This window comes from Lynx rufus, unplaced genomic scaffold, assembly GCF_022079265.1.
Source record: "Lynx rufus isolate CCGP_SWC_20201006 ecotype Redwood Valley unplaced genomic scaffold, mLynRuf1.p SCAF_3, whole genome shotgun sequence".
Taxonomy (NCBI): domain Eukaryota; kingdom Metazoa; phylum Chordata; class Mammalia; order Carnivora; family Felidae; genus Lynx; species Lynx rufus.
Genome location: NW_025814845.1, coordinates 171,540,304 through 171,555,658, shown reverse-complemented (window position 1 = coordinate 171,555,658; position 15,355 = coordinate 171,540,304). Strand labels below are relative to the sequence as shown.

The 15,355-nt window shown below is 40.9% G+C and overlaps 1 pseudogene; it reads right to left on the bottom strand.

The window, feature by feature from the left end:
* The window catches only part of LOC124521218 (5'(3')-deoxyribonucleotidase, cytosolic type-like), a 53,091-nt pseudogene extending 49,948 nt beyond the window's left edge, over nt 1–3,143 (bottom strand).
* Between the last annotated feature and the right edge of the window lie 12,212 nt (nt 3,144–15,355).

The following is a 15,355-nucleotide window of genomic DNA, read 5'->3' as shown; positions in this document are numbered from 1 at the left end:
GATGATCCTTACATCACTTCTTAAGAATACCAGGTTACATTGTTACATTACACTCTGAAACCATTGCCTCGGTTTGCCATATGTAAAAATGGGGATCCACTTCTGAAACTTTATATAAAGTCTGGAGATTTTATTTCTTCAGCACACGAGGAGCAGAATGAAATCAAATTTTTTGTATACGGTTTAAGTGAAATACATTCAATTACAATCATTTTGGTGACTGATTATAAGGCAGCTGTTGGAGACCAAGGCTCCGACCAGTTGTTTGTCTCTAAGAAGTACACTAACCAAACAGACAACTTCTTCAGGAATGCTGTTTCCACGGGATGAACGCCCAGCTCAAGAACATGATTTCCTGTTGCATCGCATGAAGTCAAAATTCTTCACTCTAGTTTCTAAGGCACCATATTCCTGCAGCTGTTTCTTCCTGTTTCCCAGCAGGCACTCTGTCCCGGTCAGGCTACTTTTTCTGTGTCACCCCACCCACTTCCCTGCTGATCCCCGATCTGTGTCTTTGTGCATGCTGCCTTCTCCACTACAGTACCTTCTCTCTCCTCTCCACCTGAGGAAAGCAGTCTTTCTTCAAGGCACAGCTCAGTTCACGTCACTTCTGTGACACCTCTTCCAGCTGCTCTGGACCTCACCAATTCCCTCAACCTTCATTATCTATGCAAAGTACAACCATGACCGCATATTCTCCTGGTCCTTGCATTAAGAATTTTCTAGTACGTGCAGGACCCTTGCTCCAAGGTACCAAGAAGAATGCATACAGATGCCCCATGTTGAGAAGTCAAAACCCATAGTGCATACGACAGACACTATGTTTCCTATATAAGGGCAGGGACAATAGAGCTTGTGTCCAGGTAATGTTTCTGTCACCACTTCAAAATGGAAGGAGTCCCTGAAGTAGATTTTTAAATGTTGGTGTGGTCGGCTGACCTTTTGTTGTCCAGAAAATATGTTGGATTCAACCTTCCTCAAAGAATAATCCATCTTTAAAATTCTGTGACTGGTTATCTTTTTACTGAACAGATGGACTTGTCCATTGATTTAGCACCATGTTGACATTATTAATTCAATTAAACAAACAGGTTGGTCCATGGTGTCCTTTTCTTCTCCCTGTGCACTTCTCTGAGTGACATTGTCCATATGTAGAAATGGCATGCCACGATCTCAACTGACATGTGAATTATGGCCTATCGTGGATTATTAGCAAATAGTCCAGGCTGTTCCTATCTCAATCCATCCTCCTTTTGTGATTCAGTATAGTCACCAGGGTGTGAGGAAACCACTACTGCTTGGCTCTGTTTTCTCCCCAAATCTGAGGTGACACTTCTGCTCCAACAACCTTTCAAAGCTACCATGTTTCTGCAAGGCAGGGGGGACCGTAGCTTCTATCTCCACTGTGAAATTCAATCAAGGATAATCCGTGCCCAAATGGACCTGGTTTCTCAAGGGTGTAGCTCAGAGACGCTTATGAAGTAAGTTTGTCCCTGCCTCCAGCCCACTCTGCCCTACACTCTGTCCTCCAAGAGTAGGTTACAATTGATAGGTTAGAGGTTCTGAATCACTTCGGGAGATTTTGTTTGTTTCGTAGCAGCTTTATTGACATATAGTTTGTATAGTATATAATTCATTTATTTAAAGATTAGAATTCAGTGGCCTTTAGTCTTTTCACAGAGCCATGTACCCATCACCATGATCAATTTTAGAACATTTTCACCATTGCAGAAACAAACTCCAAACCCTTTAGCTATTACCATTCCAATCCCACCCTAAGCCCCAATCCTTCTCAGCCCTAAGCAACCACTAATCCACTTTCTGTCTCTATAGATTTGCTTATTCTGGATATTTTATATAAATAGGATCACATAGCATGTGGTCTTTTGTGACGGACTTCTTTCCGTCAGCATAATGTTTTCAAGTTTCATCCACACTGAAGCATGTATTATACTTCATTCCTTTTCATAACCAAATAATATCCTATTATATGGATATGCCACATTATATCTACCCATCCATCAACTGATGGGCATTTGGTTTGTTTCCACCTTTTAGATATTGCAGGTCATGTTGCCATGAACATCTGTGTATTAGCTTTTATGTGAACCTAAGTTTTTAATTCTCTTGCCTATATATCTAAGAGTAGAATTACTGAGTCAAATCGTAACTCTATGTTTCACTTTTTGAGGAATTCCCAGACTGTCTTCCAAAGTAACTCCACAATTTTACATCTCTACCAGCAATAAACAAGAGCTCTGATTTCCCCATATCTTCACCAACATTTATTGTGATCTTTTTGATTCTAGGTGCCCTACTGGGGTGAAGTTTCCTATTTTGATTTTGATTTGCTACTTGAGGGCTGATGACGGTGAGCCTCTTTTCATGTGCTTGTTGATTGTTTGCTTATCTTCTTTGAAGACGTGCCTATTCAGGTCCTTTGCCCCATTTCAATTGTGTTATTTGTATTTTTATTATAGATATGATTTTTAAGTATTTTCTCCCATTCTATGGGAAATAGTCAGTTCCTCATCTTTTGGTTTATGGAATAGTCTAGCAAACTTCTTTCCCTACCCTTGATTTTAAATGCCAGTAGCAATCTTTCTAGTCATTTTGATAACCCAAAATACTCCCATGTAGTTCCAAGTCATGTTTTTAAGACAGTATGATTCCCGGGGCGCCTGGGTGGCACAGTTGGTTGGGCGTCCGACTTCAGCCAGGTCACGATCTCGCGGTCCGTGGGTTCGAGCCCCGAGTCGGGCTCTGGGCTGATGGCTCAGAGCCTGGAGCCTGTTTCCGATTCTGTGTCTCCCTCTCTCTCTGCCCCTCCCCCGTTCATGCTCTGTCTCTCTCTGTCCCAAAAATAAATAAACGTTGAAAAAAAAAAAAAAGACAGTATGATTCCCAAATCCCCAAATATTATGTTTTCAGCAAGGATGACTGTATCCCCCAAAGTCCTCACTTAAATTTCTAATTGCCTATGCCATTGAACCAGTCCACGTATAAATCCCACAGGCACCTAGACACTCAACACGTCCCCTTCTCCTCTCTGGTTTCCTTACCAAGACACCATCCACGGTGCATTCTACCATCCCCCACCGTTCTCCATCTCTCTTCCTGCTCTCCTCCAACTCAATCGCCATGTTCTGTTGACTCCACCTCCTAAAAATCTCTTCACTTCATTCTTTCAAAGCCCTGGTCACTAACCTTTACCTGGGGGGAGGGGGGGGTGTTGCAATAGCTTCCAATTGTTTTCCCGCTTCGGTGGCTTCATTGTCCAATCCAGAGTGCCTTTTCTAAAAGGAAAACCCAATGAAGTATACTTCCTGTTGAAATCTCTTCACTGGCTTTTTATCATTCTAGTGGCTCTGCCCAGCTGGTGGTTTGAGAACACTTAGGGATTTGATGGAAGGGTTCTGGAAAGGTCATGTCATTCACAACAGTGCCACCTGTTCCTTTCCAGTTTTATCAGTCAGTTAATAGAGTAGGAAGATTTCTCAAAACTAAGCAAAAATAAATCAATGATTTTAAATATTTTTCCCCTTTAAAGGGAACACTTTGCTAACTTCTCATTTCATATCAAGGGAACAGGTGTGCTGTGGCCAGTGAATTTCAAAGTGAACAAACTCATATCTCACCCATATTATCACTCAACTGAATCTTACTAGCCAAGATGGTTTGAATTACTTTTTTTTTTTAACATTTTATTTTATTTTTGAGAAAGAGACAGAGTGTGAGTTGGGGAGGGGCAGACAGAGAGGGAGACACAGGATCCAAAGCACAAAGCCAGGTGCGGGGCTCGAACTTAGGAACTGTGAGATCATGACCTGAGCCGAAGTCAGATGCTTAACTGACTGAGCCACCCAGGGACCCTTGTTTGAATTACTTTATTTTTTTAAAATTTTTTTTTTCAACGTTTATTTTTGGGACAGAGAGAGACAGAGCATCAACAGGGGAGGGGCAGAGAGAGAGGGAGACACAGAATCGGAAACAGGCTCCAGGCTCTGAGCCATCAGCCCAGAGCCTGACGCGGGGCTCGAACTCACAGACCGCGAGATCGTGACCTGGCTGAAGTCGGACGCTTAACCGACTGCGCCACCCAGGCACCCCATTGTTTGAATTACTTTAAATCGTAGTCTTAGAGTTTTTGTATACATAATGGACCACTTATTAAAGAAAGCAAAAAAAAAAATACAATGTCAAAATTCAAGTTATGAGAAGAATAAAAATGATAACGATTCTGCAATCTAATCTCAAATTGATTCTCACCAGATCTGTGGCTTGTTTAAATTATAATTTGCAGCTGATTGAAAATTTTTTTTCAAAAAAAAAGTAAAAAGAAGAAATATAGTAATGAGTATATTTAAATTGACCATTTATTGGATAAGAATAACACACAATGTTTATCTAAGACCGTAAGTGAGACACAACAACCTAACATCTCCTGTCTCATCATGTAGAAACAAAAAATAAAACAGTTGTTTTTTTAACGCTTGGTCAAGAAGACAGTTTTTGTCAATTTTTAAAGCATCAGTAAGTAATTACATTTTAGTATACATGTTAGTACACATTCCGTTCCCAAACCAAAACAACTTTGCCATTTCTGATTTATTTGTCAACAAATTATGCTTTTCTTACACAATTAATACAAAGTAAATCAAATCATACAAACCATTGTTAACGGGAAAAAGACAGATTTTGTCTTCGATAGAACTATCGTTAAAATTATATTTTAGGAGAGCTTTACAGATCTAGAAGAGGCAAGAGTGAACTAGATTGCATGTCTCTCTGGTAGGCAAAAAAGAAGAAAAGATGAGGGGTGAGAACCCACCCAAGCCTCCTCTTTTCCCAAAAACTCACAGAAAATTCCAGTTTCCTTTACACCATGCTATCAAAGGCTGACCTCATACCGAAAAGTGGTTTAGGCATTAGTTGCCTCATTCAATTTACACTTAAAGGATATAAATGCAGAAGGTTCTGCATTCAGTGTAGGAGAGTGAACTCCTAACAAAATCGGTCTCCCACAAATAGTAGCGTAAACTCCGGTCAGAGAGACAATGCAATCACTTGAGGTTTGGGAAAACTTCACAAAGTCCGGTAGACTCAGGGCCCCACATGAGCTAGTCCACCCCACCTTGCCCATCTGATTTCTTTTCACTCTCCCTCCATGCTCGTTCTTCTCCAGGCATTCCTGCTGTGCCCACCCGGAACCCTCTCCCCCATATGTGCTTGCCTCGCTCACATTCTCTGCATCATCTCACGAGCCCTTTCCTCACCATTTGGTAACAAATAACAACCCTCCAAACCTCTGCCTGGCCAGGACATCCTGCCACCTTACCCTGCTTTATCCTTCTCCATAACACCTGCGACCATCTGACATACCGCATATATTTGTTTATTGTTCCTTTTATCCGTGCATGCTTACTAGGATGCAGGGTTCATCCGAGCACCATGCTGGGCCATCCCCAGCACCTAGAACGGTACCTGGAACAAAGCAGTTAAAAAAAAGTGTACACTGTTTGACTAAAAGGATGAATATGAGGTATTCTGGAGAACTGGGGGTGGGGGAGGGATCTCATTTGATAGTCTGGTAGCAGAAAGGCTTTCCGGACACAGTGATGTCCATGGACAAAGGAATAATGGCTGTCAAGGTAGGAAGCATATGTGATGACAGGCCAGTGACACTACTAGACAGACTGGAATGTGTCTGATGTTAGTATAAACTATAAAACCCTGGAGGGTCAAGCTTATACGTTTCTCACGCAAGTCCCTCAGATGAGATCCTTAAGATTCAAAATGTTGAATGACTTGCCGAATTCACATAGCAACCAGAGGAAACAAGGACTTTCTGATTGCTGGTCCAAATCTCTCCACATACACCCATACCCCCCAGCCTACCCTGCTGTGAACTGAATTGTGCCCCCCAAAATGCATGTGTTGACCCCCACTGTGACTGCATCTAGAGAGAGGGCCTATCAGGAGGTAGTTAAGGTTAGACCAGGTCATAAAGATGGTCTCTTTATAAGAAGAGACACCAGAGAGCTTGCGGTCTTGCTGTCCCCCCACCCGCAAACGCACGGGAGAGGCCATGTGAGGACTGACAAGACAAGGTCATAAGCCCGGAAGAGTACTTTCACCAAGAACTGAACTCTGTTACTACCTTGATCTTGAACTTCCCAGCATCCAGAATGGAAAAAAAATACACTTTTGTTCTTTAAGAAGATCCAGTCTGTAATACTTCGTTATGGCAGCCGAGCTGCCTAAGCCATGGCCTTCCCTCCTCTGTCACTGCCTCTCCACAAAGCGGGTGTCAAGCCACTAATCTATACGACCACATGGCTGTCAATCATGAGGAGGGGGTAGGGAATAGAGCTGAGAAGTGGGTTACAAATGATGTCTTTCCCACACCTTGCCATCTTTAGTCAGCTCACACTCTCAGAGCCTTCACAGGTGACTCACTCGACTAATTCAGCGGCTTAGTTTTGACGTTCACAACAGCTAGCGGAACTATATCTACTTGAACACTTCAGGAGAGATTTAAACAGTGTTTTCCTATTGTCTCAGTCTTTGGGTACAAGCTGAATATTCAGATGGAGGCAGGAGCCGTCAGAAAAAAAAAAAGCTATCGTTTTCATTTTCAATCTATCAGCACCCCCAAGTAATTCACCCAGTTCGAAAGCAATGAAGCATGGAGTTCACTTGCAATGACACAGATCCAGGCATATTAGTGCAATTATTTTATTAAATACTTTAGAGGACATTTCTTTTGTCTGGTGCCGTAATATCACCTTTTTAATTCGTGAAACTGAAAAAGAAAACTAGAGGCTCCATTCTTATTTTAGAAGAATCCCTGCCAGCAAAAATATTGGTATTTAAAGCCTGGGTTTGGAAGTAGGAAAGTGGAGGAGATTGCATTAAAATTCAATCCAATTCATCCAAAGTTTATAAAATATAAATGATATGCAAAGCATCGGTTTCTCTGTGGGAAATGTAAGAAAACCTAAGGCGGGAGCTCTGCCTTCGAGTTAGAGGTATGTATACGTATGTATGAGCCACGATGTTGGGTACAAACATCAAATTGTTCCTTCCCCATTCTTACTGAAGCGATTATAAAGATTATGAGCAGATATCAGTGCTGCAGTTCAAGAAAACATTATATATATGCCAGGAGCATTGAAGAAATCATTTAGATACAGCAAGATGGGACTGGATGAAAAGAAAGAGCCATCTAGTATTCTGTTGCATGTCTAGAAAATAAGAGGGAGAGGGGCGCCTGGGTGGCTCAGTCGGTGAAGCGTCCAACTTCGGCCCAGGGCATGATCTCATGGTTCGTGAGTTCAGGCCCCGCATCAGGCTCTGTGCTGACAGCTTGGAGCCTGAAGCCTGCTTCCGATTCTGTGTGTCCCTCTCTCTCTGCCCCTAGCCCACTAGCATTCTGTCTCTGTCTCTCTCAAAAATAAATAAACATTAAAATAAATAAATAAACTTAATAAAAAAAATTAAAAAAAAGAAAATAAGAGGGAGAGAGGAGCAAGACTGTATTAAAATCCTAGGAAGCGAAGAAACGAAGACAGGTACTGATGCGCTGTAAAGGGAGATGGAGGTATATTACCTTCAACGTGCGACATTAAGTGTAGTATTGAATAGCTGAGTGAAACACTTCCACTCTACCAGCCAGCACCTGTGGGATGTCCTCCAGAGCTGGAGCCACAGAGAAGGCACACAAGAGGGACACACACCAGAGGCACTGCTCCACTGGGGATTCAGCATGGAAAGGCTCCATGCTAAGATGCCTCCCACCCAGCCCTGGCTCAGGCTTCTAGCCACTGTGCAATGACTGGCATTGAGCAGGGCTGATGGTGTGGCAACAAGAAATCGCAGTGAAAAAAAAAAAGAAGCAACAACAATACAGAGGGAAGCTCGGCTGTCTTGTCTGCTTTCCACTAAAACTGAAGGATTGAGAAAGAAATTGAACTCTTCATTCTTACATAAAGCCATGAAATCCTAACTCTTGAAGCCAGTCTTGGGCAAACCTCGACCTCCCTCCTGAAGGGAGAATAAACAGAAGCCATTGAAACCTTCGTATTTTATAACAGGAGGAACTAACGTCACCTTCTGAAACTCACGGTTGTTATTAGAAACAGATATTTTAAAGAAATTGTGTCATCTTCATTCTCCATTTCAAAAGGGCACTGTAAGTATGAGATTAAAGTGGGTGTTCATCGGAAGGAAATTATTCGAGATCAGGAAAGAGAAAGGTGATGGGAATTACAATTGCAGAATTCAGAGATTCAGTGTAATATTGAGTAGCTGTAGAGGCTACAGAAGTCCTAAAAAAGCTTTTTTTAATGTTTATATTTATTTTTGAGACAGAGAGAGACAGAGCATAAGTGAGGGAGGGGCAAAGAGGGAGACACAGAATCCGAAGCAAGTTCCAGGCTCTGAGCTGTCAGCACAGAGCCCGATGCGGGGCTGGAACTCACAAACTGCAAGATCATGACCTGAGCCAAAGTCGAATACTCAACTGACTGAGCCACCCAGGCGCCTCAAGACTGTAGAAGTTGTAACTGGTGAAGTAGAAGACAAGCTTGAGAAATTCTCTAACAACACAGGAGAAATGAGAAATAATGAATAGGATACAAAGTATGAGACCTGAAAAACAAGGTTTTACAAGATACAAAAGAACAGAATAGAACAATAATAATTTAAAACAAAACAAAACAACTACAGAAAAAAATTGACCTAAACTGAAGTAAACCTGTGTCTGTGGGTAAAAAGAGCTCATGTCTACAAGGTCAAGATCAAAGAGATTCTAACAATTAAAAAAAAACAAAAAGCTTTAAGGTCAAATACAATCTCCAAATGGCATCCAGATGAAAAAAAAAAAAATCACATTCAAAGGAATGAAAATCAAGATGATCTCTTTGCAACACTAGACACTTGTAAGACAGTGAAGCAACATCTATGGAATTTTCAGGTAAAATATTGTGATTCCAGAATTCTGCACTGGTAAGAACAACAGAAAGACATTTTCACATCTACAAGGGATCGAAAAGTATACCATCCATATATTGGCAGAGAATTTACTCAGAAGGACATAGCAACAACTCGCCTATATTAACTCATAAAAGGAAATAAAGTAGCATAAAAAAGGCCACTAAGGCCTGAAACCAAGTCACACACACGTGAATTAAATTATAATAATACAAGGGTAAAAATTTTTTAAAGAGATGATTCATAATATAATATAACCACTTGGGTCTAAAAACCCCACAATATATAAATAAAATTTGAGAGGTAGAATGAAGAAGAGTAGAGGTACTGGTGATAAAAATATAATACGAAAATTCCTCATCTCGTATGTGTCTGGAAATCAACTCTTCCAAGTTCTCTTTGATTTTAGGAAAAGTAGTTTTAAATATGATTATTTTTAAAAACTTAGAGGCAACCAATAATAGAATAAAATATTTTAAGTATATAACTTCTTTGTCATTATAGAACAAATAAAAGGCAAAAATAACTCCTGTAAATAAACATGGTATGAAAAATAAGTAAAAAAACAAAAATAATGTATATAAAACGTCAAAAAGAATGAAAAACACTCAAAACCATTAATATAGAGCGTAAACCAAGATGGCAATCGTAAGCCCACACATATGAGAAATGACAACAAATGTAAATAGGTACACTTTTCTACTAAATGACAAAAAATATAAAACTATGTCGCAAAATAAAGGCCAATTATATGCTGCTTATAAGAGACAAATACAAAAGAGATACAAAAAGTCAAAAAATTTAAAATGACAAAGACATATCGAGCAAATACAAACCACGAAAATTTTAATATAAAATGGAAAGAAACCCAAATCGGAAGAGTATATAGGAAAAAGTCATTTTACGTTGGCAAAATATATAATCCATAATTTAAATATAACTATCACAAACTTATTCTCTGCCTCATAATATTGTGCCCAAACATACAAAGCATAAACTGCTACAAATAGAAATAGAACTAACAGAAATGAAGGGGGGGGGGTAACTTCAGACCTAAATCCTCTATGATGGATCAGTATACAAAATATAAGGGATTTGAATAATATCCCTACTAAGACGGATTAAATAGATATGGTAGCAATACTACTTAAACAAAAATACCTTCTTTTTCAAGCATGCACAAAAAGTCTTGTATCGAGTTAGAACAAAAACCAAAATGAAAAGAGACGAACAGAAATTGTACAGACTCTAATCTGTGACAACAACACAGTAAAATTATCTTTAGCAACAACAACAAAATCACACAAACCAAAAGTATTCTCAAACTCCTGGACATCAAAATGCGGTGTTCTAAATAATTCGGAAGTTGGTCAGAGATTAATACCACCATTCCAGACTATTTAGATTACAATGATAATGAAAACACTATACATGTCAACATTTACGACATGTTGCTTATACTCAAATGTGTTCTTCCAAAATTTTGAAGAACAAATGATTTCCCAGTGGTATAACCTGTTCCAGAACATGGCAAAAAGATGGAAAGCTTCCCGATTTGTTATATGCAGCTAAGGTGCTCTGATTTCCAATTCTGAACATGACAGCACTCGAAAGGAAACTCTTGTGAATATAAGCAAATAAAATTTAGCAATTATTCAAAAGAATGATTGACCATAGTCAAGGAAGGCTTAACTAAAGAAAGCAAGGCTAACTTAATGTTAGGCAATCTGTTGACATAAATCATATCAATAAAGCAAAAAGAGAAAATCCATACAAGGGTCTCCTTAGGATGAGGGGACAAGGCTGAGGACAAAGTACAAGGTAGGACACCCTCCCCCCTCTGCCCCAGGTGGGATATGTGATATTCCTCAGGCACTCCAGACTGCCCAGGAACAAAGGAGAGGGGAAAACAAATGTTTAACTGATAGAGATACAGTCTCCATCAGTTTACAAATATCAGTAAATTACAAGAAAAAGGCAACATTATCAATAGCCTAATCTCCAGAAACCCATAGACTCCATTTCCTGGAGCCCCAACATCCCCCCTCCATAGTGATGTGGGGAACAAAGGCAAAAAGGAACCGGCAGGTAAAATTAAATTTCCTTATAACCTGCAGCCCATTGACAAATACTTGAGGCAAATGCAGAGTGTAACATGTCTCCAGGAACCCCCTACTGTCCTAAGGCTAATGCCTCACAGGAGGGAAAACAACCTTAGCTTGACAAGGTATCTTAGGAGTCCTCTTTAGCATATCAAAGTCCTTCTGGAGGCCTCTGATTTGCCTTTGCTTCCCCAACTCCACACTATATAACCAGTCATTCTTCACAACCCCAGTGCAGCTCTTTCTGTCCATGGATTCTGTCTCCCTGCTTTATAATAAAATCACCTTTTTGCACCAAAGACGTCTTTCAAGAATTCTTTCTTGGCCATGAGCTCCAAACCCCCACCACCCCAAAACGTCATCAGTTAGAGGCAAAAAAATAAAAAGAAAAAAAGAAGAAGATAATATTCAACATCTACCCCTAATACAAACTTTAAATAAAGAAGCAGAGAAATATTTCTTCATTAACATAATAAAAACATTTAACTCAAGCTAACAACCAATATCACTTCTATAAATTTATTGAGCATTGCTTGGCATTTTTTTTTAATGAAAGAAAATAACAGTTTAGATAATGCAATTTATAGTATCGTAAAGTTACATTTTATGTGTTTTTAAACACTAGTAATACATACACTGTGTTACTGCATTACTGTACGGGTTTATTTTATTTTATTTTTTTAATGTTTATTTATTTTTGAGAGAGGGAGACAGAATATGAGTGGGGGAGGGACAGAGAGAGAGGGAGACACAGAATCGGAAGCAGGCTCCAGGCTCCGAGCTCTCGGCACAGAGCCCGAAGCGGGGCTCGAACTCACGAACCATGAGATCATGACATGAGCTGAAGTCGGACACTCAACCGACCGAGCCACCCAGACGCCCCAAGTACTGGTTTAAAAGCCACATACGATGCAAACATTTTATGGGCACTTCAAGAAATTCTGAAGGATTAATTTTGCGTATATTTCATTTGTGTCCTTTTTGTCCAACTTGAGCACTTCATGCCCCTTACCCTCATCATAGCTGATTCCTCTTGAATGTGTGCTTCCTCTCAGTAATCTACGTGCTCATCTTTCACTGATTTTCCCAGGAATCTTTCCACATTGGCTCAGCTCATAGTAGTAATAGTAACTCTTTATATTTACATCAAAACAATGAGAAACTTCAACCGAAGTATTTCATCAAAGTAGAGCATTACAAGCACGGGCTTCCTGGTGTTCTCTTACTCTATTTCAAAGACGTGGACTCCCTTTCCACAATGATTAAGAACAGAATCAGAATCGATTCCCTCTTTAACAGCTTATTGTTCGCATTAGGAAAAGCAGTTGAGTATCCTTGTTAGAGTTGAGCCATGGGACCCCCTTCAAAACCATTTTTAAGAAAGTCAATACTCCTTAGTCTGCAAGTGAGGACTGATAAATATTACTAATTGTACATCCATTCTCTGTGCAGAGCCGGGGTTGTGCCAGGCGGCCCACACTTCTGCTGGGCACACAATGCTTTGGCAGCACATAAAAGACCGGAAGTGGTCAGGAGCTACCGCAGTGAGAAAAGAGAATTTGGTGGAGTGAGTTGGGGGTGAGTAGGTAATGATGAAATTTGAAGTCGGGTTCGCGAGCAAATGGCTAAGAAAGAATTGTCGAGATGTCTTTGGTATGAAAAGGTGATTTTATTAAAGCACGGGGACAGGACCCGTGGGCAGAAAGTGCTGCACGGGGTTTATGAGGAGCACTTGACTATATACTCTCAAGTTTGTGGAGGAACGCGAGGTATAGATAACATAGGTCTCCAAAGAATTTCTGGATGCTGAAAGCAGGGTCTCACAGGACCCTGCAGATTTAGCTGTTGTCAAGATAAAGTTGCTTTTAGTTTTTAAGGAAGTGTAAACATTAAGGCATTAAGGCAGCTATAAACGTCCTGGGGAGTGTTAGACACTGCAGGCCTGTGACATCTGTCAATGAGCGGCAGGCTGTAAGGGAATTTAATTTAAACTACATTTTTTCTTGCCTTTGTTTCCCTCATCAGGTAATAAGGGTGTGACTAGTAATACACGAGGGGTGTGTAAGGCTATCCACTGTATGATTCCGACGATATGGCATTTTGGAAAGGGCAAGACTATGGACAGAAGAAAAAGTTTAGTGGTTGTCAGGGGTCACGGCAGAGGGAGGGAGGAATCGATGGAGTACAGGAGATTCTTAAGGCACCAAAACTATTATGAATTACACTGTAATTATACTGTAACGATGGACACATGTCGTTATACATTTGCCAAAACCCATAGAATGTACAACAGCAAGAGTAGACGCTAATGTGCACTATGGACTTCAGTTAATAATAACGCGTCCATGTTGGTTCATCAGTTGTATTAATCAGATACACTAATGCAAGATGTTAATGATAGAGGGAACTGGGGAGTGGGTACTGAGGGGGGGTACTGTGGGTACTAGGGATACTGTGGGAACTCACTGCTCCATTCTTCTGTACACCGAAAACTGCTCTAAAAAGTAAAATCTATCTCCTCCTCCTCCTCCTCCCCTTCTTATTCTGTTTCTTCTTCTTCTTTCTTCTTCTTCTTCTTCTTCTTCTTCTCCTTCTCCTTCTCCTTCTCCTTCTCCTCCTCCTTCTCCCCCTCCCCCTCCTCCCCCTCTTCTTCTTCTTCATCTTCTCCTTCTTCTTTTTCTCCTTCTCCTCCTCCTCTTCCTCCCCCTCCTCCCCTTCTTCTTCTTCTTCTTCTTCTTCTTCTTCCTCTTCCTCTTCCTCTTCCTCTTCTCCTCCTTCTCCTCCTCCTTCTTTTTTAATGGATGAGTAAAAGGAAGATCCCACAGGGATAATGGGAGAAACCGAAATAAGAGTGGAAGAGGTTTAGAGGTCAAGGTGAGCTCAGACCCAGGTGACAGGTTTCAGGAATGTTGAGAAGTGAATCAAGAATGATCGGGGTGGGAAGTGAAGAGGTTGATCTTCACAGAGAGGCAGATAGAGGCTCCCAGAGCACAGAGCGGCTCCTCTTGAAAGCAGCATCCTTCTACTTACGCTTCCTCATTGTACAGAAGCTGAAGTCATCAACCAGCCGTGAAATCGGTTGAGATGCTTGTATAATTCACTTAAATGTATTTGACAAGGTAGCATTAGTTGTAGTATGACTGTAAAACGTGTGTCAGCCTAGTTTCTTTAAAAACGCAGATTATTGCTCGTTGATAGAGCTGCATACGGATCCTCACTGACCAGTAGTGACCCAGGTGTTTGTTTCACTAGTCAAAGTGCTAATGACAAAGAGACAGGTGTAGTTTTTAAAGTTCTAAAATCTTAGAATTTGGAAAAAAAAAGTGAGGGGCAGGGATTCTACTCAAACCTGGAAAAAACTAGAATTCAATGAAATACATCGGAAGTGGTAAGAATTGGTAAAATAGTTTCTGTTTCTATGCGTCTGTGTTGTTTAACTTGTGCTGTCTTGTTTGCATTACATTTTTTTAAAATTTTTTTTCAACGTTTTTTTATTTATTTTTGGGACAGAGAGAGACAGAGCATGAACGGGCGAGGGGCAGAGAGAGAGGGAGACACAGAATCGGAAACAGGCTCCAGGCTCCGAGCCATCAGCCCAGAGCCCGACGCGGGGCTCGAACTCACGGACCGCGAGATCGTGACCTGGCTGAAGTCGGACGCCTAACCGACTGCGCCACCCAGGCACCCTTGCATTACATTTTAAAATAGTTTTTATTAGCCCGTTGCTCCATCTCAAGGACTCTTACTCTACCTTTGCGAAACTATGTGAAAAGTCATCTAAGAGTTTATAATGGGCTCTGTGCCCTTCACAGCCTTCTCCCCACCCATGGGTGAAGCCCTGAGCGGGACAGCGTGGAGTTTTGGCACATACGTTTTGGAATTGGCAAGCCGGGGATTCAAATCCCAGATTCTTTTGTTTATTATGTGACTTTGAGCAGAGTCTCTCAACTGTTTTTGAGCCTCAGTCCTTGTGTTAATCAGAGTTCCCCAGATAAACAAAACCATTCATATATGAAATGAAGAATTGGCTGACATAACTGTGGAAGCTGAGAAGTCCCATGATCTGCTGTCTGCTGGTTGAAGACCAAGGAAAGCTAGTGGTGTCATTCTAGTCTGAGTCTGAAGACCTGAGAGCCACATGGTGTAAATCCTAGTCCCGTGGCAAGAGAAAAACCAGTGGCAAGAGAAAAACCAGTGTCCAGCTCAACAGGGAGGCAAGAAATGGACCAATCCTCCCTTTCACTTTTTGTTCTATTCAG